Source organism: Dermacentor andersoni, chromosome 6, assembly GCF_023375885.2.
Source record: "Dermacentor andersoni chromosome 6, qqDerAnde1_hic_scaffold, whole genome shotgun sequence".
Classification (NCBI taxonomy): domain Eukaryota; kingdom Metazoa; phylum Arthropoda; class Arachnida; order Ixodida; family Ixodidae; genus Dermacentor; species Dermacentor andersoni.
The window spans coordinates 42,082,874-42,107,391 of NC_092819.1; the positions used below are offsets into that span (position 1 = coordinate 42,082,874).

At 46.8% G+C, this 24,518-nt stretch overlaps 1 protein-coding gene across 1 annotated transcript in view; it reads right to left on the minus strand.

The window, feature by feature from the left end:
- The window catches only part of LOC126521966 (uncharacterized), a 183,154-nt gene that overhangs the window by 81,475 nt on the left and 77,161 nt on the right, over positions 1 to 24,518 (minus strand). The window contains exon 2 of the mRNA XM_055066199.2: positions 443 to 595. The gene's annotated coding sequence lies outside the window, so the exon portion shown is untranslated. The remainder of the gene's footprint in view (positions 1 to 442; positions 596 to 24,518) is intronic.

The window sequence follows — 24,518 nt, forward strand, 5'->3', positions numbered from 1 at the left end:
CTGTAATACGGGACCAAGGGCCGAACTCACAAGGCTTTTTTTGTTCGTAACTGCTGTTTGTCTACAACCGGTCGCTATTGCTAACATGTCGAACAGCAAGATTGCCTTGCGCTTTCTCTTATACAAACTGTTATTGTAGAAGAACACTTTTGCCAATACTGGCCCAGATCATTGGCCCGTATTGCTGGCACTTCGCTGGCCTTCATAAGTAAAGCGTTTGCCAAAACTCTCCACACCACGGCGTCCGTGGAACTTATGAAACAGAGGTTTGTGGAACTTTCGGGCCTGTGCTTACAAAAAAATTTTCTTATGCTAGAAGACTTCGCAAGAGCAGGTGTAAGCCAACCGCCACCAAAAGCAAACATTTATTACGAACAAAAATATTTGTGAATTCGGCCCCTAGTGCTAGGAACACAAGATATTACCAGCATTCGTGACTCACATCAGTCTGTTAAGTTATGAAGATGCGGAAGCGGGCGACAGGTCCTTGTCAGTCAACCAGTGGCTTGGACGCTTTTCTTGGACAGTGCGATTCTACGTTTCTTCGTCAGGCTCCTGAAAGCTCCTACAGGCCTCTAAATGACGGGGTCTCGTCCTGCAGAAAACAACAAGAAGAATGACTGAAAAACTGTCCTATAGTTTAATAAAAAGAAACCAATAACGATACATTTTGTTTCATTACAACCTGTGCTAACTTGGACAGGTCGCTAGCACAGCACGTTGCCTTACAGGAAGACGTCTCGTGAACGGTCCCGGGCGTCGCCGCATAGTTCATTTGTTTCTACATTTACGCAGTGTTGGCTTACCATGCAGACATTTTCTGCGAGAATGACAGGACCCGTGTTCACAAAAAAAAAAAAAAAAGTTCTTACGCCGTAGCTGTATGTAAGAGCATGCGCCAGCCAATCCTGATGTCGGACATGGCATTAGCGAAGGCAGCTCCAATAACCAACACCGCTTACGAAGGAAAGGCTTTGCGAATTATCCCCAGAATCTTAGCCCGTGAACCTATCCTGACTTATAGTACACTTTACTTCGCCTTTGCTTCCACTTCCCTTCCCCTAGAGCAGAGTAGCAAACCGGAGACTTTAACTCTGGTTAACCTCCCTGCCTTTCTCTCGTTTGCATCTCTCACTCACTCTCTCTCTCTCTGCTTCGCTGAACCTTCTAACGAAACTAGTAAACGAAGGCTTCTATGCGCTCTCGCGTGTACGCCGCTTAATGCTATATATTTCGGGGCAATCTTTAAATGACGAATTCACTTCACCCTTATTTCACCCTCCTAATATTTATTTCACTCTGCGTTACTGCCAGTGTCCAGAACGAGGCTCGCAGATTCGGCCGCTGTGCGAGTGGCGTGCCGCGGGGTTGCAGCGAGCCGGCGACCAGCGGAGTGAATATTTCACGCGGCGGCCCGTCTTTCTCGCGAGAGGCGTGGTCCCGACCCTTCGTTCTCTCCGGAGCATCGAAGTGCAGGAGGACCGCGCCGGTCGGTCGGCTTGCTCCGGCTTGTATGGACCGAGTCGGGCGCAAAATTACCGGTGGCCTCGGAGAAGAAAAAAAAAAAGCAAGCAAGCCAGCCGAGGAAGGATAGCGACAGGCGCACCCGTTAGCGCCGCTGGCTGGAGAATAAATGAATAGGTAAAGGAGGAGACGGAGGCTACGGCTAGGATAGGAGGGGAGACGGACTCCAGGTCGTTCTTCTTTCCCGCGTCTTCATTTTCACTCAACCAAGCGTGTAGTCCCCCCCCCCCCCCCCCCCCCGCTTCCCTCCAGCCCTCCCCCCCCGCCCCCTCCTTCGCCCGCTTCCTTCTCTATGTGCTCCCTCTCGAAGGACTCGCGTATTGGTTTCTGCGGGCCGCTGTGACGGCCGCAAGGCACGCCATCGCGAAGAAGACCCGCGGGGCTTTGTACTTCCTGTCGGGGTGTCCTCTTTCCTGACCACTCCACTCCCTCCCCGAAAATGTCCCTTCTCGATTCATGTTCTTGCTCTTCCACCTCTATTTTTTTCTTCTTATCGCTCTAGATATTTCTGTTTTTCTCATTGCCTATTGTTTGGCTTCTTCGCGAACGGCAAGTGGGGCAACAAGAAGGCGCAGAAGCTTCGCGTTGCCGCCTTGTTCGCCGACTCTGTAAGCTGAGCTTCGATTAGGTTGCCGAGTTGCACTGTTTGGGTGCAAGTCGCTTGTCAGCTTATTGCAGTCTCTGTAAGCTGAATCGTGCTGACGTAGCCGAGTTGCACTGTTTGCGTGCGACTCATTCGTAAGGGTAATGCAATCTCAGTATATAGCTGAGCTGCGCTGGTAACGTAACCGAGTTGCACAAGTTTAGTGCGACTCACGTGTAAGCGCGTAATATGTGCTATAGCTGACTGAACGCTTTTCTTTGCGCCATTTGCTTACGACGTCTTAAGTGGCACAGTGGCACAGACCGTTCGATAAAAAAAAAAAAAAAAGAAAAGGTATTTAAGGATACAGTATTTGGGATGCGCAACAACAGTGAGACAGCGATGTATAAAAGAACAATAATGACAAAAAAGGGGCGTGAAGCGTTGCTTGCAGCCATAAGTGACTTCTAACAACCATGTCAAAAGAACGTCCGGGCATGAAAGCCGAAATCTTGGTCACGTTTTGAGACCGCATAAACTCTCGATCATATGTATTTCATGTCCCTCACCGGTGAGACGTTATGCCGCAGCATACGGGCTGACAGATTAACAAGTACCGCATAAAATCAGCAGCAGCAGTAGCAGAAGAGAAGCATTGGGAGAGAGAGATACTTTAATGAAGGCTGAAGAGATAAGCGGCAGTAAAGAGACTGGTACGCAAATCTGGTTGATAAGAAGAATGGTGGCTTGCGCGAGCTTGGCTGGGCATAAATGCCTATCTTTATTATCTGTTATGATGTAAGCAAACGCACAATATGTTTCATGCCGAAACGTTAGTGCCACCTCCTTCAAGTAGCGCGGCCATGTGCTCGGACAACCACCTTCACTGCATCCTTTTCTTTTTTTCCGAACCGCCACAGACTGGAACGGCATTCGCCCCTCAACATCGCTACTACCACTTGTCCTTCTTCGTTTACGCAACTTGTAACAGACCATTTTGTGAAGTGATTATTTATCACGATGTTTGCGCTGTTTCATAACAACCCACCCCTTGTGTAACGTCCCTACAGGGGATTTTTAAGGTAATAAACTGAACTGAACTGCATACGCGGTGCACACAGACACGATGGGGGCCTATATAACAACAAGACAAGCATGCTAGCGGGCGAATATTTGCATTTCCACCGACGTTCATCGGCACGTAAACGATTTTACCATAATGGCACGTCCCACACAACAACTCCATCCACGAAGTGTACAAACTGCACTCCTTTCCTAACGTTAGTAAGTAAGCCTGTTGAAGAGGAGAGAATGGACAAACAGCGCGAACTCTTGCCCGACACAGTTAAACACTGTTGTTACTGTAGGTCGCCACGGCGATACAGCCAACATCTCCAAAATCGAAACCAAAGAAGTAATAACACTTTGAGTGCACCTTTCGGTAGAACGAGTCGGCAAACTGTGTTGCGAGCTACCAAAAAAAAAAAAAAAGCGATAAGGAATAGAAAATGGAATCTCGAACAGCGCCCACCCGCTTCTGGTTTTCAGCCTAAGCGCGAAACAAAGCGAAAACAACCTGGAAGAATATCCATCGCTGGGAATTCGCGGAGCTCGATAGCACGGGCTGCAATTGTTTGTCCTCAAACAGAAGAACCCACACAGCCGGGAGGCGATACACTTTCCCTGTTGACACTACATATACCTGCGGCGCTGGGTCGCGGATTTCCGCTTCAGCTCACGTTAAAAGAAGGAAACGCGCGCCACTGGCGCCACATCGCGCACGGAAACCGCCGCCGGAAGGTATTTGGCTTTGTCGGATACAGTGTGAATTTTCAGCTGACCGGTGTGCATGCGTATTCTCTTGCTATCCACTCTTTCAATGCGAAGCCATTCTTTTGCGTCATACCGCGTAGTTAGCGATATGCATAGTGAAATGTCTGGTCTCTTTTCCGCCCTCTTCAATAAAACATTTACGGGTCCGATTGCGGGACCGTACGAATATATAGGACGACCTATAGGACGACCTATAGGCTATAGGACGAAAGCCCGCTATCCCATTAGGCCACATACGCGCGCTGACTCTTCCATATGCGATCACTGCGACTTTGAAGAGACCATCGGGCAGCACTTAATTCTGCCGCTGCATCTGTTTCGATGTCCAAGGTCAGTCTTCTGCATGGGCGTGCGCTTCAAGTACTGGATGGTCGAACATTCACAGGCGCAAAGCTCCTGGGTGCATGACCTCGTCAATCCAGAAAGCTACTCACGCTCTAATCACTGTCCTCAAATTAACAGACCTTAGGGGATGCTTATATAGACACTCTGTGTCTACTACTAAGTACGTGAACTACCTCTGTTCTTTTTCGTCTCTCTCTCTACCAACGCCAACTAGGGCTTTGAGATGATTGGCGCCGTTGTCAATCCGCCTATAGCAACGATTTCCTACAAAATATAAAAAAGAAGAGAAGAAAAAGAAGTAAGAAAGATGGAAAAAAACCTAGACAACGCACGCGTGGGCCACAGAAACAGGAATGAAACGCACGAATAATTGTCAACCTTACCACCATCCTTCGAGTTCGTCACGTCGCATAGCAACAAGATTTCCCTGTATTGAACCACCTCCGGGATTGGCCCAGGCCAGTAACGGAACAGGTTGCAACGTTTCTGCGCCGGAGGCACGGTAGATCAGTGACCGTATCATCGTAGTCTTGCTGCTGTCGTCACGCTCGCGCCCCACATACAAATGCTTGCCCTACACTGTAAAATAATTTACACCCTTAAAGGTGAATAAGGGTACAAATCGGTGTATATGTCGCTCCTTTACACCCTTTAGTGTAAAGGAGTGAGTGATAGACCGATTTGCACCCTTATTCACTTTTAAGGGTGTAAATTATTTAACAGTGTACACAAACATATTGGCTCATATGGTAACGTTTCGCAGAATCCCAAATGACACGCTGGACAGTCAGCAGACCGGACAAAAATGCTTCGCATAACATCTTTTCTCACAGTGCGTGGGATCCGCACAATGGTTCCCTCCGATGGCAGCGCAAGTGAATAACTGTCGTCCTGACGGATCTCGGACATAAGAAAAGAAGAGAAAAGCCAGTTGTTTCACGTTCGTAGCGAAATTCAAGATGCGACCATTTCGCATTTCCAAGCACGCATTTTTGTTACTTCATTCCAGTAGAGCTTGCCGAAAATCTTTGTTTCACACTGTAAACTGACTCAAATGCCACCGCATACCCAAGAAGTGACGTTCTTCAGCTTCTGTGCAAACGTTACCTAGCACTTCATATTTCGAATTCGCATTGAATCACGCGTGGTGTACGCTGGTGCACGTTCGCAATAAGATGCTAACTTCGCGATGACGTACGCACCTGCGCATTACATTGTAAGAAACACTACGCGAATAACAGTGCTCCACACTATAACGTATAGTGCTAGTCCAGGGCTTTCCTGCATACAGAATTGCGACATGTCGATGTAATGCCCGCATGTACATTCTTTTTCTTGCAGGTTTTCTTTGACGAGTCGCGGCCTCTTACGCCGGCGCCATGCTTGTGCTTTTCTCTGTTGTTGATCGAGTCAAAAAGAGAGAAAAAAAAAACGTAGAAAAAAAAACGAGATATCACGCGTTTTATTTTAGACTCCGTATTTCAGAACGCCAAAGTTCTTTCCTTCTTTCCAGTTCAGTTTACACGTTCCATTAATTCTTTTATTGGCAAATAAAATTATTATTTCACGTAGACTACGGCCCTCTCTTTTCCCAATCCAGTTGCCAGTTTCAGATTGTTCTTTTTATATATTGTGAATGAGTTCTTTCCCATTGTGTTTTTATCTCCGTCTGCCGTATTTCTGATCCCCTTCGGTCGTTCCTTTTTCTGCGTGAATCACGTGACGCTCGATTGTTTCGTCAATGTTTTCTTTCTTTTTTTCTTCCCCCCACACCTCGCTGCCTTTCGGGGAACTCCAAATCGCATACACAAGAAAAGATAACGCGGCATGCGCCAAGTATCGGGTTGTTCGCTTTGGAAAACGGCTTTATTTCTTTACGTTTACCTGACGCCCCCGTACACGCGCCGTTCGAGGGAAGGATCCATTTGGCGTTGTTTACCGACGTAGGCCAGACGAAATTCGCTGTGCTGCTGTTCTTCTGCTTTCAATCTCTTTCTCTCACATCAGTATTTCTTTCGATTTCGCGGCGTCCCCAGTGCACGACAGTTCTTTCACACTCGGCTGGTGGCGTACGTACGCATTTGCTTTTTTGTTTTTTTTCCCCTCAGAGTTTGTTTATATCGGGGCGGCAGAGCGAAGCGTGTAGCTTCGGGCGCGAACGGGGTGCCAGTCTTTTCGGCGGTCCATATACCGGGCGCGCCGTGGAGCGCATCTCGCAAATGGAGGAGGCATGTCCGACGCTTCCAACAAATTTCCTCTTTTGTCTGTTTTCTTTATCTCCTCCTCCTCCCCCTCTCTCTCCCCCTTCTTTATAGTCCAGCAGTCTTCTTTCCTGAGCTTCCGATCTTTTGGGGGGGTTCTTTTTGTGTGTTGAGCAAGGCGTTTTCAGCGTTTTCTTTTTTAAGCGTATAGCTCTTCCGAAAAATTTTGCCGCGCCTGTTGTTGTCCGTTATCTTTGTTTTCTCTCTCTTCCGTTCCTCGTCCCCGCCCTCTTTTCTTTGCTGTGCGCGCGCGCGCGCGCGTGTGTGTGCGCGTGTGTATGTGCGTGTGTGATTGATGATACAGGTCAGGTGTGTTTACGACAAGCTCCTCTTAAAACTTAAACAACGACGAAAAAGGCTAAAAGAAAAGAAAAAATGGCAGCAAGGTTTGCATTAAGGTGCTTACGCAAGAAATGCTGCTCGCTGTATCCCTGGCTGATAATATCTGAACACGCAGGCTTCGTTGGTTGCGCGCGCATAATGTAGTACATAATTGAACCCGCGCTTTACGGTGTTTTTGTTTTTTCTTCTTCTTTCTGTGAGCACTCCCGTGCATGTCAGGAGAGAATGGCATAGCTCCGGCATCTGGGCCCAGTGAGGAGTTTCACAAGCTTGTATTCATCCATCTTTATTTATTGTAGCGCATATGAATATAGACGAGGCCCTAACGTCAGGGAGAGCCACCATTCCGTCTTTATTTGGTCCTCGCATACGCCACGTTTTCTTAAGCTTCACGGCCGCATCCCATCTGTAAGACGGAACACTCTACACCTCCGCGCCTCATGCACTGTTCTGTTATGCTTGTTCGCAGTGTTGGGCGCTGGCGTGCAGAAAAAAAAAAAAAAAGCGACAGAGTGTGCTACAAAAGAAGCGCTGCCCGCACTGAAAACTTTGAGTGAAAAAAGAAAGAAAGAAAGAAAGAGAGAAAGAAAGAAGGAAAGAAAGAGAGAATCAACGCAGTTTAATCGATATTCAATTTGCCATGCGTCAACTGATTCTTGGCTATGAGAGCTACAGCTGCCCAGTTCGGACCACGAGGTGCAAATGGCGCGCTTCTGAACCGAGTCCGGCGGGCAGCCGAGGCCAGTGGATCCCAGGACCTGGTGTCCCGCCCATATCTCCAAGACCACCTTACTCCCTCAATTAACGTTTTCATCATCATCATTCACAGCAGTTTCCAGATCATTAGTATCATCATCATTATAAAATCACTTACTGCGCAAAGGAGTTAACGACGCGACAACAAGGTCACAATGACAAGAACGACGGCGCCGGCACAACACCAATGACCTCGCGAAGGCTGCAGAATGATCCATAGTTAACAAAAGCGCGATACACAGGGACGGAGATAGAGGCAAGAACGTTCTTGCGCCTTTATCCGTACGTCTTGATCGCGCTATTGTTAATTATGCACCATTACCTCCACTCCATGAGTGGAGGTAATTGATGCGAAAACATTATATGGCTCATGAGGCAGAAAATCCGGCGTAATTGTCGGCGTTGGCGCGACCAAATTCATCGAACCCTCGACCTTTGGCGGGAGTCAAACCCACGCCCAAAAAGAAACCACCGTCTACAGCTGCGACGAACTGTGGACTCGATTGTGACATCACTATCTCCGCGTCTCAATGTGATCCGTAGAGTTGCAAGTGAGCAATGGGGTAATCACCCTTCTTCAATGATCAGGCTGCACGATGCACTAGTGACGAGTTGAATAATGTACCAACTCCCTTTAATTTGCCCCTCACTATCACAGCTGGAACGGCTTGAGGTTTTGCACAGAAAGGGCCTACGGAGGGCTCTTGGCGTTCCGCAGACTGCTCCTAACGATGCAGTACTTTTTGAGTCTTTTTCGAGACCTAATCACTTCCTAGTCGCTTAGCCTAGTCGCTTCACAAAGGTTATTGATGCAAATTGGCAGCCTCAAACAGACGATAGCCGGGCGAGCCCTTCTACAGAGCCTTCGAAAGAGATCTGAGTCCCGAGCATACTTGGCCCTTAATACTCTTGGTTACCTGGGTCTTGACGCTAGAGGTCGAACTAAGAGGTTGAAACCACCTTGGTCATTCGCGAGCCTCGATTGTTCGTTGACAATTCCTCACGTTCGCGCTAAGCGGAGTTCTCCTTTCGCGGCAACGCGTTTGCTCGTACTGGAACATATTGAGACTGGATATGCACGTCATCTTCAAATTTTTACTGATGGCTCTGTGGACAAGGTCAGAGGATCTAGTGCAGCTGCTTTTCGCATTCCCTCTTTGAAGTATGATTGGTCGGTTCGCTTTACTGCAGTCGTGTCCTCCACAACGGCCGAAAGCGTTGCCGCTGAGGCAGCTCTCAAGAAGCTACGGTTTTGTACGCCTGCAACCTGTTGTTATTCTTACAGATTCAAAATCCGCCCTTCAAAGGTTAGAGCACGGGTTCCCTACTGATTGATGCCTTATGTCTTAGCTCCCTACGCTCGGTGCACAATCTCCATATTAAAGGCTTCTCCATGCGTTTCCAATGGGTGCCCTCGCACATAGGTATCATAGGCAACGAGATGGCGGACAGCCTCGCCCATAGAGCGCTGTCTGGGAATCCGTTGAGAAAAGTGCCTCAAGAGGACAACAGACTCTTCAGAGAAGCGGTGTTGTGCCACTTCAGTTCTTTGTGGAGCTCACCTCACAAGCCATGTGTGACCAAGGGTAACCAAGCCACTTTACTGCTCCGCATTCTCACGGGCTCTGCTCGTACCTTTGCGTGGATGTATAAGACTGGCTTGGCGTTGTCTCCATTATGTTCAACGTGTGGTGTGTGCGGTGACATAGAACATTACCTTATGTGCTGTACTCTGTATAACGCGGAAAGGAGTGTGTTATTCGGGTCCCTCAAGAAGACAGGAATTCCTCACAGTTCTCTTCAGGACATTGTTTTCCCGCGCAGGAACCAGTTGTGTAGGAAGGAGGTTTCTCGCCTTCTTTTAAGTTACCTGCAGAACACGGATTTGGCTTCCACATGGTGACCTTAAGAGTGATTATGTGTAGTTGTGAGGTCTGTGTCTGATTTATGTGATTTATGTATTTTAAGTGTCGCTACGGGGGAGCAATTGCCGGCAGCAACTGCAAGGCTAATCCCACCAGTAGCCTTACAACCACTCAACTGAACTCAACTCAACTCGAACCCACGACCATTGGTGTAATAAGGGGGACGACGTTTGGTGGGAGCCGAACCCACGATCTTTGGTGTTAATTAAGGTGAACCTAATTGAGGTTTAGGTAATTCATCTTCATCATCCTCATCAGCCTATTTTATGCCCACTGCAGGACGAACGCCACTCTCTGCGATCCCCAAGTACCCTTGTCCTGCGCCAACTGATTCCAACTTGCGCCTGCGAATTTCCTCGTTTCATCACCCCACCTAGTTTTCTGCCGTCCTCGACTGTGCTTCCTTTCTCTTGGCACCTATTCTGTAATTCTAATGGCCCACCGTTTATCTATCCTACGCATTACATAGCCTGTCCAGCTCCATTCTGAAGAAAATATTTTCTATCCCCGTTTGCTCTCTGATCCACACCTCTCTATTCCTGTCTCTTAACGTTACGCCTAACATTCTTCTTTCCATCGCTCTTTGCGCGGTCCTTAACTTGTTCTCCAGCTTCTTTGTCAACCTCCAAGTTTCTGCTCCATATGTTAGCCCTGGGAAAATGCATCGATTGTACACCTTTCTTTTCAATGATAGTGGTAAGCTTCCAGATAGCATTAGGCAATGCCTGTTGTATGCACTGCAACCCATTTTTGTTCTTCTATAAATTTCCTTCTCATGATCAGGGTCCCCTGTGAGTTATTGACCTAGGTAATTGTACTCTTTCACAGGCTGTAGAGGTTGACTGGCGATCTTGAACTCTTATTCCCTTGCCAGGCTAGTGAGAATTATCTTTGTCATCTGCATATTGATCTTCAAGCCCATTCTTCCACTTTCTCTGTTAAGGTCCTCAATCATTTGTTGTAACTCGTCCCCAGCCTTGCTGAACAGGACAATGTCATTTGCAAACCGAAGGTTGCTGAGATATTCGCCGTTGACCCTCATTCCTAAGCCTTCCAAGTTTAATAGCTTGACTACTTCCAAGCATGTAATGAATAGCATTGGAGAGATTGTGTCTCCTTGTCTGGCCCCTTTCTTTATAGTTATCTTCCTAATTTTCTTCTGGATAATTAAGGTAGCTGTGGAATCTCTGTAGATACTTTCCAAGATATTTACGTAAGCGTCCTATAGTCCTTGATCACGTAATGCCTCTATGACTGCTGGTATCTCGAATGAATCAAATACCTTTTCGTAATCTATTAAAAGCCATATAGAGAGGCTGATCTTACTCTGCGGATTTCTCGATTGATACATGACACGGATGGGATCCATCGTAGAGTATCCCTTCCCGAAGCAAGCCTGTTCCCTTGCTTGACTAAGGTCCAGTGTTGCCCTTATTCTATTGGAAATTATCTTGGTGAATATTTTATGTAATATTGGAAGTAAGCTAATGGGCCTATAATTTTTCAATTCTTTAACGTCTCCCTTCTTGTTGATCAGTATAATATTGGCATTCTTCCACTTCTCTAGGATCCTTGAACTCGATAGACAGTTCGTATAAAGGGCCGCTAATTTTTCAAGCGTTATGTCTCCCCCATCTTTGATTAAATCGACTGTTATTCCATCTTCTCCTGCCGCTTTTCCCCGTTTCATGTCTTGCAAGGCCCTTCTAACTTCATCGCTAGTTATAGAAGGAGCCCTTGTAAACTGTTCATTACTACTTCGAATGGAGTTATCGTGGCTGCTTTGGGTACTGTACAGGTCATTATAGAATTCTCCCGCTGCTTTTACTAAATCTTCGAGATTGCTGATAATATTACCCTGCCTATCTTTCAATGCATGCATCTTGGTTTGTCCGATGCCTAGTTTCCTTCTCACTGATTCCATAGTGCGTTTATTTTTTACTGTTTCCTCAGTCTTTCTCACGTTATAATTTTGAATATCCCTTACTTTCTCCCTGTTGATCAGTTCTGACAGTTCCGCGAATTCTAGCTCAACTCTTGAGTTGGATACTTTAATTCTTTGTCGTTTATTTATGAGGTACTTCGTTACTTGGGAGAGCTTACCTAATGGTTGTTTTGGTGCTTTACCTCCAGGTAAGGCACCAATGTAATTAGGGTATAGTTAATTAGGTCACTCGAACCAATGACCTTCGTTGGGAGTCGAATCCTCGACGTTTAGTGGGAGTCGAACCCACGATCTTGTGTTGTGCGCACCTTGTGGCGAACCGTCGGTCACGTGACGTCGCGGCGCTTCTGCTGACGTGGCCGCTCGAGTCAAGTCGCAATGCTTTCGTATTCATCCACGTAGGGATAACTAAGTGTTCCGGGAATTTCGACATTCCCTTTGAAACTGGGCGGTTTCACAGAGTGGTTCCACCGAATTGAGCTCAGCGCCGCGCCTCGACAGATGAAGACACTACTCTTCTCAATAATTGCCGTGGATGATCATTAAGCGCAAAGACCACTCCTGTCGATGGGTGGCGCCGCTATCTGATTTCTTGAGTAGATCTACTTTCTTGTGTAGTTTAGAGCATTGGTAAACAAAAAAAAAAAAAAAAAAGCAGAGAAGAGATTGATACGACCGGATCATGTATCGGCATACGTAGCGATACAAGGTAGATAAGTTTTGAGGGAAAGAGATTAAGGAGGCGTATACAAAAATGCTATGATGAAAAACATGTATAGCATACCTGATTAAATCAAGCAGGCTAGGTGACTATCTGTCACCTACCCTTTTCATAGGGGATACCAATAATAATAATAATAATAATAATAATAATAATAATAATAATAATAATAATAATAATAATAATAATAATAATAATAACTGACTCGAGGTGGTGTTGTCTGGAGGAACGCTCTCGAATGTGGGGGTTGGTCTATCATCCACGTCAACTATGGTAGTTGACAGCCCATGAATAAAAGATGATATGCACGCTGTTCAACTTAAGCACAATTTGCATATGTGCGCCAGCCAATCAGAGTCCCTTATTTGTGTGATGTCAAGTGGGTTCGTGGCTGTAAAACGGCTGCTTTTTCCGTACAGATCTGTCCTTGTGTCACTGGTTTTAAAACCAGTGACACCTGAAACCTGAAGCTTACCAAAACCTGAAGGTTTTGGCAAACGTTATGGGCGACTCTGATATCAGTGCTAAGCCAATATTATTAATTTAGCTTGAAACATTGAGCTTTCATTTTCCAATCAACTTAGCGTTTACATTATCAGAACAAGGCCATTAAGCTGTGAAGGGACTCCAGCTGGCCCGGCTCTCGTTCAGAGGTGAAGAGCAGTCAGGCGCACCGCAATTTTGTGGGTGAAGTTTGCGTTGAACTTTTAGGTTGTTATCGACTCTAGATAGAGATTAAATTCATTTCCAGTCTTTTTAACATTAATCGCGTCATGCCAGCATTGCACTGCTAAGTAAATTGCACCTGGCGCAAAATGAGTTTGTATGCATATGTTTGTACGCATTTATACATATATATGCGATAATTTATTTATGTGCAACTCTGTTCTCGTTCTCTGTTAGCTTATAAGCAGCAATGTATAGTACAAAGCATGCGGACTCGAGAATTTCTGTAAACACGACAGGTGCTAGTATTGCTTCTTCCTGTTGTTGGTCTCGTCATCATGACTCGCAATGTTTGCATCGTCATTTGATGAAATAATCAATTTCTAAGCAAACTTTTGTTTGTTCGCACAAAATACTTCTTTCTTCATACATCACGATTTATAAATGAATGAATGAATGAATGAATGAATGAATTGTTATTTCTTGATGACTGTAGCAGAGTATGCCGCATGTTTCTGTGTTTCAGTACGTTCGCTGGCGCGCTGGAGGAAGAACTTCATTTCTCTTTTTCGTCCCTGGGAGAGAGAGAGAGAGAGAAACTTTATTGCAATGAAAAAGATTTGAAGGAGGGGTGGTCGGAGCCTCTCAGTCCAGGGCCCCACTGGCCTCTGCCGCCTGCCTGACCTGGCTAATTAAGGACTTTTGTCCTGCCAGGTCGGAGCGGGAGAGCTGTGCCTCCCACTGCTCCATTGTGTTACTGGGAACTTTTGTTCTCGCTTCTTTTGCCACGTCAAAGTGCAGCAGCTTAGTCGCTGACCCTTGATACGTTCACACATTCTGTCAAACTAGTCTATTAAACTCTGACATTTTGGAACTGTTCGCCGGTACTAAGCTGGCGACATGGAACAGCCGGATGTCTTGGCGGGTCCGAGTAAGCATTATTTGCGGGATAGATAATACTGCGAACGACGGGTCATTCACAAAAAATCTCGAAAACGAGGTCTTCTCAAAAACAATGTCGTTTACAGGAAAGCATTAACTTGTAATTATTGGAGTTTCCTTTCTACACCGTCTTTTCCTTACACTCTTTCTAACAGCAGGAGTTGTTCTTCAACTCGACTCTTGCGTTCTCTCTCTCTCTTTCTTTCTGCCGCGGGGTCCAACAAAGAGTGAAGCGGGACATATACGAAGGGCGGTGCCGTTCCTGTAGATATCCTCACACCTCCGCTCGCTCGTTCGCATCCTCAGGCCGACGCGCAAGAAGAAGGAACAGAGCGACTTCGTGCTGATAGCCGCGAAAACAGCGCCCCTATTTAGCGCTTCCCGAGCGCGCGCGCTCCGCCGGCGTGTGTCCAATTCCGGGAAGCGCCACCGGCCGCGTCTCGCCGCTCTGCAGCCTCCGTAAAGCGCGCGCCACGAGGAAATGAAAGCCCAGGGCGGCAGCCGCGGCTTTGACTCTCCCCGACCCGGGAGTCGCACGAAGGACGGGGACAGCTGCCTCGGACGTGACGCGGTGTGGGCCGTCGCCTTTCCATAGGGGAGCCTGGCAGGCTGGCTGCGAGCTTCCGCACAGCGTCTCGTGGGCTAGGGGCGGAGGAAGGGGGAGGGGGGGACGAGGGAAAGAGCGTTGGAGTTGTGTGCGGGCGCTCTTTACCAGAGTCGTGTGTCGCCGTTGGGGGTCGCTCCATTTCACCAAAAGCTATACCAAAAGCTAGGGAGACTGCATACTGGCACGAAGGCTCCCTATCGAAAGCCTCCCAGTTTAGGGGAGCGTGGACTGGTCAGCGGTCGAAATGAGAGAGATAAGCTTATTAAGCGTATTGATTGGAAAAAAGCAGGGAATGAGATTGAGCAGGGGTCGTTACAGGCAGGAGTAACTTTACCATGTGTAGAGATAGAGGTTTTAATGAAGAAAACGAAAAATTTGGAGGACGCTTAATTTCGCCTGTAAAAGTGGAACGCGATAGCACTCAAAGATCCCTGACTGCTTCTCGTGTTTCCCGGCAATTTCAGCTTATGCAACCGCAATGTTTACCAGGAAATGCTGGCGGCGAACGCTATGCAAGTAGGCGAGCTTTCTGGTAGAAACGCGGCCACTTGCGTGGGCCGCGATTGATGGATGGATGGATGATATGAGCGTTCCCTTAGGAACGGGGCGGTGAGTTGCGCTACCGAGCTCTTATTATATTCCATAATGTCCTACCAATTTAAAAAAAAAGAAAAGGAAAATACCCACGATGAGTTCCCATAACCAAAGTTTCTGAACCCCTGTTGTTTACTTTGTTTTCGTACGCCTCCGTTGTTTGTCGTTTCCCTACTTTTCTGGATGGATGGATGGATGGATGGATGTTATGAGCGTCCCCATTGCAACGGGGCGGTGGGTTGCGCCCCCAAGCTCTTGCTATTGTACTGCCTAATGTCCTACCTAAGTTAAACAATTAAAAAGAAAAACACTATGAACTACCACACCCAAATTTTCTGATCCCCTAGTGCGAACTGTGCACGTCTCTGTCTTTTGTCGTTTCCCTATATTCCACCATTCCTCCAATCGCCTCTTACTAATGCCTATTGCGGACATGTTTGCTTTGCCACTGCTCCCGCTGAACCCAAGGGCTTCAAGGAGGCCAGTAATGCCTAAATCGACCGCTGGGTAGACGTCTTCGCATTCTAATAAAACATGCTCCATAGTTTCCCTAGCTTTACCGCAACAAGCACATGCTTCTTCTTCCTTCTTATATCTCGCTTTATAGGTGCGTGTTCTAAGGCATCCCGATCTCGCTTCGAAAAATAATGAGCTTCCCTTTGAGTTATCATAAATGGTTTCTTTCCTGATTTCGTTTTTTCCTCTTAAGTACGTAGTTACTCAAGGCAGGTTTCTTTTCCTTTGCCGCCACCCATGAGATTATTTCAGCCTCTCTGACTTTCCACTTGACCTTCTTTGTTGCTGTGTTGCCCACCCTACAGGCCGCATACTTGCTGGTAAGCTTCCTAGTTCTTTTCTTCCACTGTGAATCAATGTTTTTCCTGTACAGATACCTGAACACTCTCGCAGCCCATTTACTTTCTTCCATATTCCTCAGCCGTCCTTCATACTCAATTTTACTGCGAGCTTCCCTCACTTCCCTCAATCACGTTTTGCCGCGGAGGCTAGCGCTATCTGGAGGCGTTGCAAGGAACTCTGTGGCCTCCGAAATTTTCGCGCGCTCGCACGCGCAAAGCTTGGTCGCCGTGGCCGGTCTATGATTGGTAGAAACGCTGGCGCTTGTGTTTGTGTGTCCGAGTAACAGAATTATGTTTTTTAGTATATTCAAATTACATTCCTACGCTATCATGTCTGTAGGTTGCGTGTAAGTTATACTTTACAATTTTGCTGACGTATTTTGAGAAATTCAATTAGTTCAGTAATTTCTTTGTGCTACAAAGAGGGCCTGCGTGGTTGAGTATGCGTGGTTAGGAATAAGTTTTACCGAAACGACGTTCGCCGCTGGACGCAGGACGCCGACGCCTGATTTCCTGCGAGACGGGGCCCTTAAGGCTATCGCATTAATATAAAGTATTGGTTGGCAAAATGCTTGGCTGAAATAGTAGACTAAAAAGACTCTAGTAAAGCATGATTTAGTTACAGGCTAGGCGACTATCTGTAGCCATCCCGTTTCAAATGAGGTACTATGAGAAATCATCATTCATGGGCCAAGAGGAGCGGAAAGATACCTGCCGAAGCGACATGATATAAGAGCGCAAGAAAACACAGACACGGTGCGGCAAAATATCGTAGACGTGGAACCGCCGATGATTTTCGCTTGTCCCGAGTGTACCGTTTTCTTTCGTGCCATGCCCGTGTTACTTTGTCTTCTTAAATCACGTCATTTATGCACCAACCAGATCCTCTGAATGTCTTTTTCAATTAAATGGGTTCTAGAAGAAGATTCATCGGTATTAATACTGGACGAACGACACGTATACGCTCGAGCGCGTCAACTGGACTAACGTAGCTTTCTTCGTTTGCTGTATTTTCATTTGGTTTTCCTCTTTGCAGTGGAAGGGAGGCACGATGGAACAATAGTTCTGGTTGCCGTTCCTGTGACGTCCTTGTTTTATGCAATATTACCATTCGCAAAATTCAGGCTCTTTAGCGCTGTGTCGGAAACAGGCAAACGGAGCGATACGTGGCTGCAGACATAAATTATAATGCTATGGAAAAGGCGTACTAGCGAAAAGAAAGAATATACACATAACGAAGGAGTGCACAGGTACTTGCAGACCTGTGTGCTGTTTTGTTGTTCATTATTCATGCAGGTATAACCGCAGTTATGATCCATCTTCTGTGACTCTAAGGCAGCTCCAGCGTGTTATGTCGTCATTTCCTCAAGTGCTTAATGAACTAGTTTCTCAGGTTAAACTAACTCAAGCACTCGACGAAGCACTTAGATGCGCCGATCAGTGAATACCGGGCCGCTGCGACATCTCTGATAACGACCCTGCGGACCAGGCCACCCGATTAGTCTGCGATGACGTCCACTCTGTACCATTATACCACTGTCGAGAACGGAGGCACGCACAACACTCCGCCTCGCTGGCCTGTGAGTTCACACTGTCGCAATGGAGCTTGACCAAATTCACCAACAACCGTCTCCATAGCTCTTATCTGCGCCTGCAGCTGCGTCTTCCGCCTTGCGTAACACGAGCTGAGGCAACACTTCTGGGCCTGTCTGTGGCTCGGCCTGACATTCGCAACTTCCTGTTCATTCCGCCTTGGAATCACGGCCAGTTATGCATACGTGCCACAACTGCGGCTGTGAGGAGACGATCAGGCATCTCCTCCATGCTGACTGCCCTCGCTACAGTGCGCCTAGAAAAGAACTCTCGACTGCTCTAGATAGACTGGATGATCGCCTCTTATTGGAAGAGAGGACATGAAACTCTGGTGCAGGCTGCCCTCAGAGAAGGCCTTAGAGGCGTTGCTCCGTTTCTTGAGAACGTGCTGACTCCGAGTTATTGCACTTTATGTGCCTACTTTTTGGTTACATTATATTTCTTTCATTTCATTTCCAGTCTCTTTATCTGTTCTTTAATTAATTTTATCCCCGTATCTGAGTACAGTGTAGCTAAGCGGTCTCTATATTGGCTAGCTTCACTGTGCCTCCCTCGTCTCTACTCTCTCTCTCTCTCTCTCTCTCTCTCTCTCTCTATGTCCTTCCTTGTATATTTGCGTCCGAGAAGCCTAGGTAAACCAGAACAGCGCCTCAATTAAAAGTTTTCCACCTTTCCAAAGTTCTGCTGGCTGATTTTCGCTATCTGAAGGCGCCGAACGGCAACCTGTGTTTGCCTGATGCAAATGTGCGAGGACAGGGTGATGCTCCTCGCAAGCAGCATAGTGGTGCAGAAGCCACTGAATGTAATTGAAGCGCTTTGAAGCGTTTGGTAAACACCCTCCCGAGTCTATGACGACTCATTCGAATGTTTTTCGGGCACGGTCCGCGCCAGCGCTGAGGGGCCAGCCGAATTATAGCAACCGCCGATGTCAGTCTCAATCACCCGCCAGTCCATGGTTTCTCATACACGACTCTCACCCCTCGCGACATTGACGGATATTTCCGTCGCTTTCCCAATTTAGCGCTAGCGACGTGCGTTTCTCGTAACGCTCCATAATTCACTTAATGATCCGCGCGTCAGATAGGGATCGGAAGCTGTACAGAGTACACGGTGCGAAATACGGGAACGAGGCATCATATGACGACGAACATAAATACACGCGGTGAACAGTGCGTATAATAACGCACGTCATATATAACAAGAAGTAACGCTAGACAACGAGGAACGAGCAGATAATGAACCGCGTCGGGGGGTTCGTTGCGCTCATTACATCCATTAAGAGCATGCCTGCGTCGCTCGGTCGCAAGCAGCCGAGCTCATCTCTTTCTCTTGCCTGCAATACTTTGACATGCGCTTTCGCTTTCTCGACTCATTGCTGATCCTATTTTGTACGTGTGCTGTTGTTATCAGGTTATGGGCAGATCGTTAGGGGGCCGGTTTCCGCATAATGACGTCGTTGTTAACACGGCTGCACTTTGTCGTCCGGTCAGAGCCCTGCTCTATACTGTAATTATATTCACTTGGCACGACGTTCCGCGTTTAGCTGGCACTGAATGATCTTCCCTTGTCCGATCATAGAGAGTCTTCGTGCACGCGCCATAGACCCCTGTGCTTGAGCGCGCGTGCATAGCAAAGCTTTCAGTCCGACTGCAACTCCAGCGCCACCGGAAAACCTGTGCGAACGCTGCACAGATGTCATTAAGAGAAACATATAGCCTATAGCTGCTGCTACGTAGAGAATGCCACAAAGAGGAAGTCTTCGTGTGAAGGCGACGTACATGCAGTGCTGGAGAACGTATTTACCGCCAGGGAGACAAATGCAGAGCAAGAAACATAAGGTGTGTTTCGATACCGGCCAGCATTGGAGCCTGTCTGCACTCTGACGACCAAGAAGACAGCTTCGATCACACGTATGAAAATGCATTTGGAACGCATCTCTGCGACTTGACGTGCCCTCAGATCGACAAATATTGCTGAAAAAAAAAAAACAGGTGCCAACGCATTTTTTTTTTACATTTTGCGCGTGCGAACCCAAGGGAAACACAACGTGGCTCACTTAAAGCGCTAAAGGAAACCTGACTACGCTTTCCTGTGCACTGGCGAACTTTCCGCGAAGCTTCCAGACAGGCTGCTCAGCCACCATCTTGTTTGGACACCGAAGTAGCCTTCATCATTCGTGACTTCAATGCTGTCTTCGCGAAGCTGTCTTCTGATTGCCGACCTAGTCAGTATTGGCACGAGAGTTGAGATGGTCGTTGTCCGCTTTGCTGCTTATTTAGCTGCCTACGGCGAGTATTGGGGCGCTGTGGCAACGTGGGAATGTCAGGTGCGTTTTGTCTTGAACGCAGCGTGGCCTAAAGCGCGGTCATAGCAGAGCAAACGAAGTTTTGTTGGAATGAAATCTTGATTAAAAGATCCTGGTTGTGTGCTCTTATACATCTAATAACGTGCAGGGGGTAAACGAAGAAAATGCAGGCTCGTGATTGTAAGTGACGCACATTGAGCTGTGACCTTCTCGTCCTTTCTACAACTTTAGCGACTTGCTTGTGCCATTCAAATTTTTTATGGCTGTACATCTCAGCGCAAGTGCTTATGTTTCAATAAAATATTGTTCTACAAAAACTGTTGGACTAGTCTTTAATAAAGTTCCTTCTTCTTCTTCTTCTTCTTCTTCTTCTTCTTCTTCTTACATTAAAAAAAGATTGCACGATGTTTAACTGAAACTCAGTCGTTGTGACAGATGGAACGCTTCGTGAGGTTCTGGTGGCACGATCACGGCGTATACAATCTCTTTGGTCAAAAGACATAGTCGACATTGGGGACAAGAGGGACACGTGCGTCGGATTCCGAGTGCCACATTGTTGAAAAGTATTCCAACCGTCACAGTGACTACGTGTACGCCTAATGATGGACACTTGCTTCATGCTCGGACTCTTCGGACGGAAAGAATTCGAAATGACGCCGGCATGCTGGCGCCAACGTTCCCTTCTTGCACAAAGCCCGCCGCGCACCAGGCAGTCGACATTCCCGCTCGACATACCATCCACCGTCGACAACGCGTTCAACTACAAAGTGTCCGCATAAAACGAAAAAGAAAGAACGAACGAACGAACAAAAGACAGAAAGAAAGAAAGAAATAAGCATAACAGACAGATGCGCTCTCGTCATGACTACCAAGTTTGGGCAGCGTCGGACTTCCAGGGCAATTATACATCGCTCGCGTGCCTTTGCGTTGCCCTGAGAGAAGAGAAGAAACAGCCTGGAAGGGCAGACACCGTGACTTACGCGGTGAAGACAGGTAGCGAACATCAGGCGACTCCTTTCCGCGTTCGAGAATGCGCCTGGAGAATTCACGGCGGTCGACGAAGACGAGCACAGTGCTCGTCTGTTGCTCCCGGGCCGGAATTTTAGCTGTGTGTATACTCGGCCGCTCCCCCCGTCGCGACGTCGCCGTCTTCTCTAGGAACGCGGGACGAGCAGCAGGGCTTGGAGAAAGGAAACGACGGCGAGCGGGAGGAAGAAAATATGCGCTTTGTTTTGCTGGTTCTTGAAACCTGCGTCTGGCTGATTTGCCCTAGCTTTAACCGTAGCAGCGCAGAAACTGCCGAACGGAGGAAATAAGCAGACGGCAAGCGAGCATTCGCTGTCTGTTTTTGATCTGTTTCTGTACGCTACTAGGACCTTGCTGTCTCGCGTCTGCGGTCGCAGTGCCCTGCACGTTGTAAGTATGCATAGTTGAGCTTCGGGGCTGGTTCGAGAATTCATTTCGCCTGCGCGAGCAATGCATTTCTTGCTTGTTTGTGACGTGGTGGCAGAGTTGGGATACAAAAGGAGGCGCTTGACACTATTTCTGTCAGCTGTTTGCGAATGTGTAGCCGGTGCAACTTGTTGTGTATTGAGTTTCACAGAAAGATGGTGACACACATACGGCTTCCTTTTCTTGGCTTCACCAAATTTTAAAAAAAATTGTTTGTGGCAGATAGCAGAAATCTAACCCTTCAATTATTCGATGATGGGGTCGTTACTTCTGCGAGAAATCATAATATATAAATGAATAATTAACACGACTACACCAACTATCGTTCTAATTATTTGCTTTGCCGCACATATTTCAATCTGACAATTGTAGCTAGCGAGTTCGCAAGGCATATCGACTTGGAACGAATTCTGAGGATGGCACCGGTTTTGCAGTATGCGCCGTCGGATCTGCTGTAAATGTACATTCTTGTTTCACTTACTTTTTAAAGAAAACGTTGTTTTATGCATTAAAACACAAAGATAACTGGAACGTCAATGCATTTCGTCGGACATGTTGAAAATAAACACATCGAAACTGGTGTAGCCTTAGGAATTCGTTTCAACCTAATACGCCTTGCGAACTCACCGGCTACAATTCTTAAATTGATATATGTGCCACAAGTTGATTAATTAAAAACTTAGTTAACGAATCTATGTTAATTCTTCAGTTAAGCATTTTGATTTTTTCGTGGAAGTTATGGCCGCCTTACGAGTAATTCAGCTGAAGGGTTAGAAGTGGGCCCATCCCACAGGCAATTTTTTAAAATTTTGGCGCAGCTAAAGAAAGAAAGACCTGGTATGTCGTGAACGCTTTGACAAAAGCTCGATCAGGAAGTCCTATCGACCTGTGTCTCTGCCAACCTATTTATTTAATGTTTATCTTATAACATTTATTTCATGTTTTACGTTCATTTAATGCGCGCACACACAAACACACACACACAACCAAGGTCGGTGGTTGAGTTAAATGGCGGCCGCTTGCGCGTATCCTCGTTTGTATGCACGCTTCATCAGACGTCTTCAGATGCGCTGGGAGGTTCGCTTACGAAGTAGATTCTAGAACATGAATATGATATCGCGAGCGCGTTCTTGCGCGACAGCAGAAGCATGATAACGAAGTTAACGAATGAAACTCGTATGCAGTACATACATACATACATACATACATACATACATACATACATACATACATACATACATACATACATACATACATACATACATACATACATACATACATACATACATACATACATACATACATACATACATACATACATTACGATGGGGATACCGTAACGCTCTGTAACGAGCTTCGGGATTGCATCGAAGAATCCCGGCCGGTCAAAATTAATCAGCAGCACTCCTCTGCTGTGTCTTCCCTAACTTCTGTGTTGCTCTTGGACGCTGAACCTCATCAATCAATGATCAGCACAGACGCGCACGCAGGCACAAACGCTGGTACGCTTGTGGTGATGTATACGCAGAAATAGGTAGTGAAATAGACAGAAGCTCCTCGAGGCGATTAGGAATGCACCAGCGCCATATGGCGCGGTTGTTCGGCAGCCTGGAAAATCAATGCGTCGCTGTAGCTGTGCCCGTCTCACAGGCGGCGCCGTGTTGAATGCACTGCTAAGAAAATGGATAAGAGATAAGCGAGAGCCGAGGCTTAAGGTGTTCTCTCTGAGCTGCGCGTTCGCAACAACTTTATTTTTTTACGTGCGAGTAAGCCCACCCTTGTCGTCAGGTTTTTTTTAATAAGGTTACGGCCAACGCTGCATACACACCACACATACTTGAGAAATGGCACCAACCCAGACAAGCTACGATTGCGAACACTCATACCCGATGCACACATTGCCAGTAGTCATGCAGAGCAGACTTGCAACACTTCATTTGGAGCTGTGTAGCTTTTTCACAAAAGCCATCCAACATTCAGCATTTACTACAAGGAGACATTAGAACACTAGGAATTGCAATACAAACTAACCCTGAAACACAGAAAGCCATTGCGACATATGGCAGACAAGGGGGCTTGTTTCGAGTAGTGTAGAAGGGGTCGACCAGCCCATGCGAGAGCGGCGGAACTGAAGATGCACCTGAGTCTGCATAAAGCGGACGATCAAAGACTGACACGAAGATGTACTTCAGCCAACAATCCGGGATCCCACATTCCTTTCCCTCCTAATCCCCAACAGCGGCCTAGAGCCATCCCCTTCCTTAAGATAAAGGATTCATTCATCCATTCATTCATTCATTCATTCATTCATTCATTCATTCATTCATTCATTCATTCATTCATTCATTTTTTTTACGTGGTTTGTGCTTTTCTCCAAAGAGTGTTCGCAAGATACCTGCTATTACGCGCCGCGCTGGCTTAGCGGTTATGATGTTGCGCTGCTAAGCACGATGCTGCGGGATCAAATATCGGCCGGGATGGGGGGGGGGGGGGGCGCGTTTCGATGGGGGCGAAATGCAAGAAACAGCCCATGTCCCGTGCATTTGGGGCACGTGAAAGGTCCCCTGGTTGTCAAAATTATCCGGAGTCCCACACTACGGCGTGCCTCATAATCAAATCGCGGTTTTAGGACGTAACACGCCAGAATTAAATTCAAATTCAATTCTCCATAGAGCTATAAAAGAAAAAAAATATTAGTCCTGCAGGAAGCGTTCTCTTTATTTGCTGTCCTTCTCTGATTTTATCTTCCCTTCTCTGATCACATGTTTTTCGAACGTTGCAGTACCTATGAGCTTCTGTTGTCCTACCTTTCTTTCTTCTCTCTCTCCCCCCCCCCTTTTTTTTTTCGCACCATGGTTAGTCGCTCTGCATTGCTTACGATGTAATCCCTCTTATTCAATCTCCTTACATGGCCCGCTATATATTATGAATAAATAAATAAATAAATAAATAAATAAATAAATAAATAAATAAATAAATAAATTGTCATTGTGTCCTACTCGGAAAGCTCTAGAAGACCTACATCACAAGGTTTGATCTCGCATCTCACGTTTATCCCTTCAAGTGTACTGTAATGCCAGCTTATACGCTGCAATTCGTGATTGGAGCTCTGATACGTGCTTGGACAACGGAGCAGCGCCGGCGCCTTATATTTGTGTGCTACGCAGGCAATACAAAGATTTCTTCTGCGGACGTAGCCCTCAATATGATTCCGATCTCTAAGTGGGTATGTAGGCATGGGAGAGGGTGTTTTTTTATTGTGCGAGG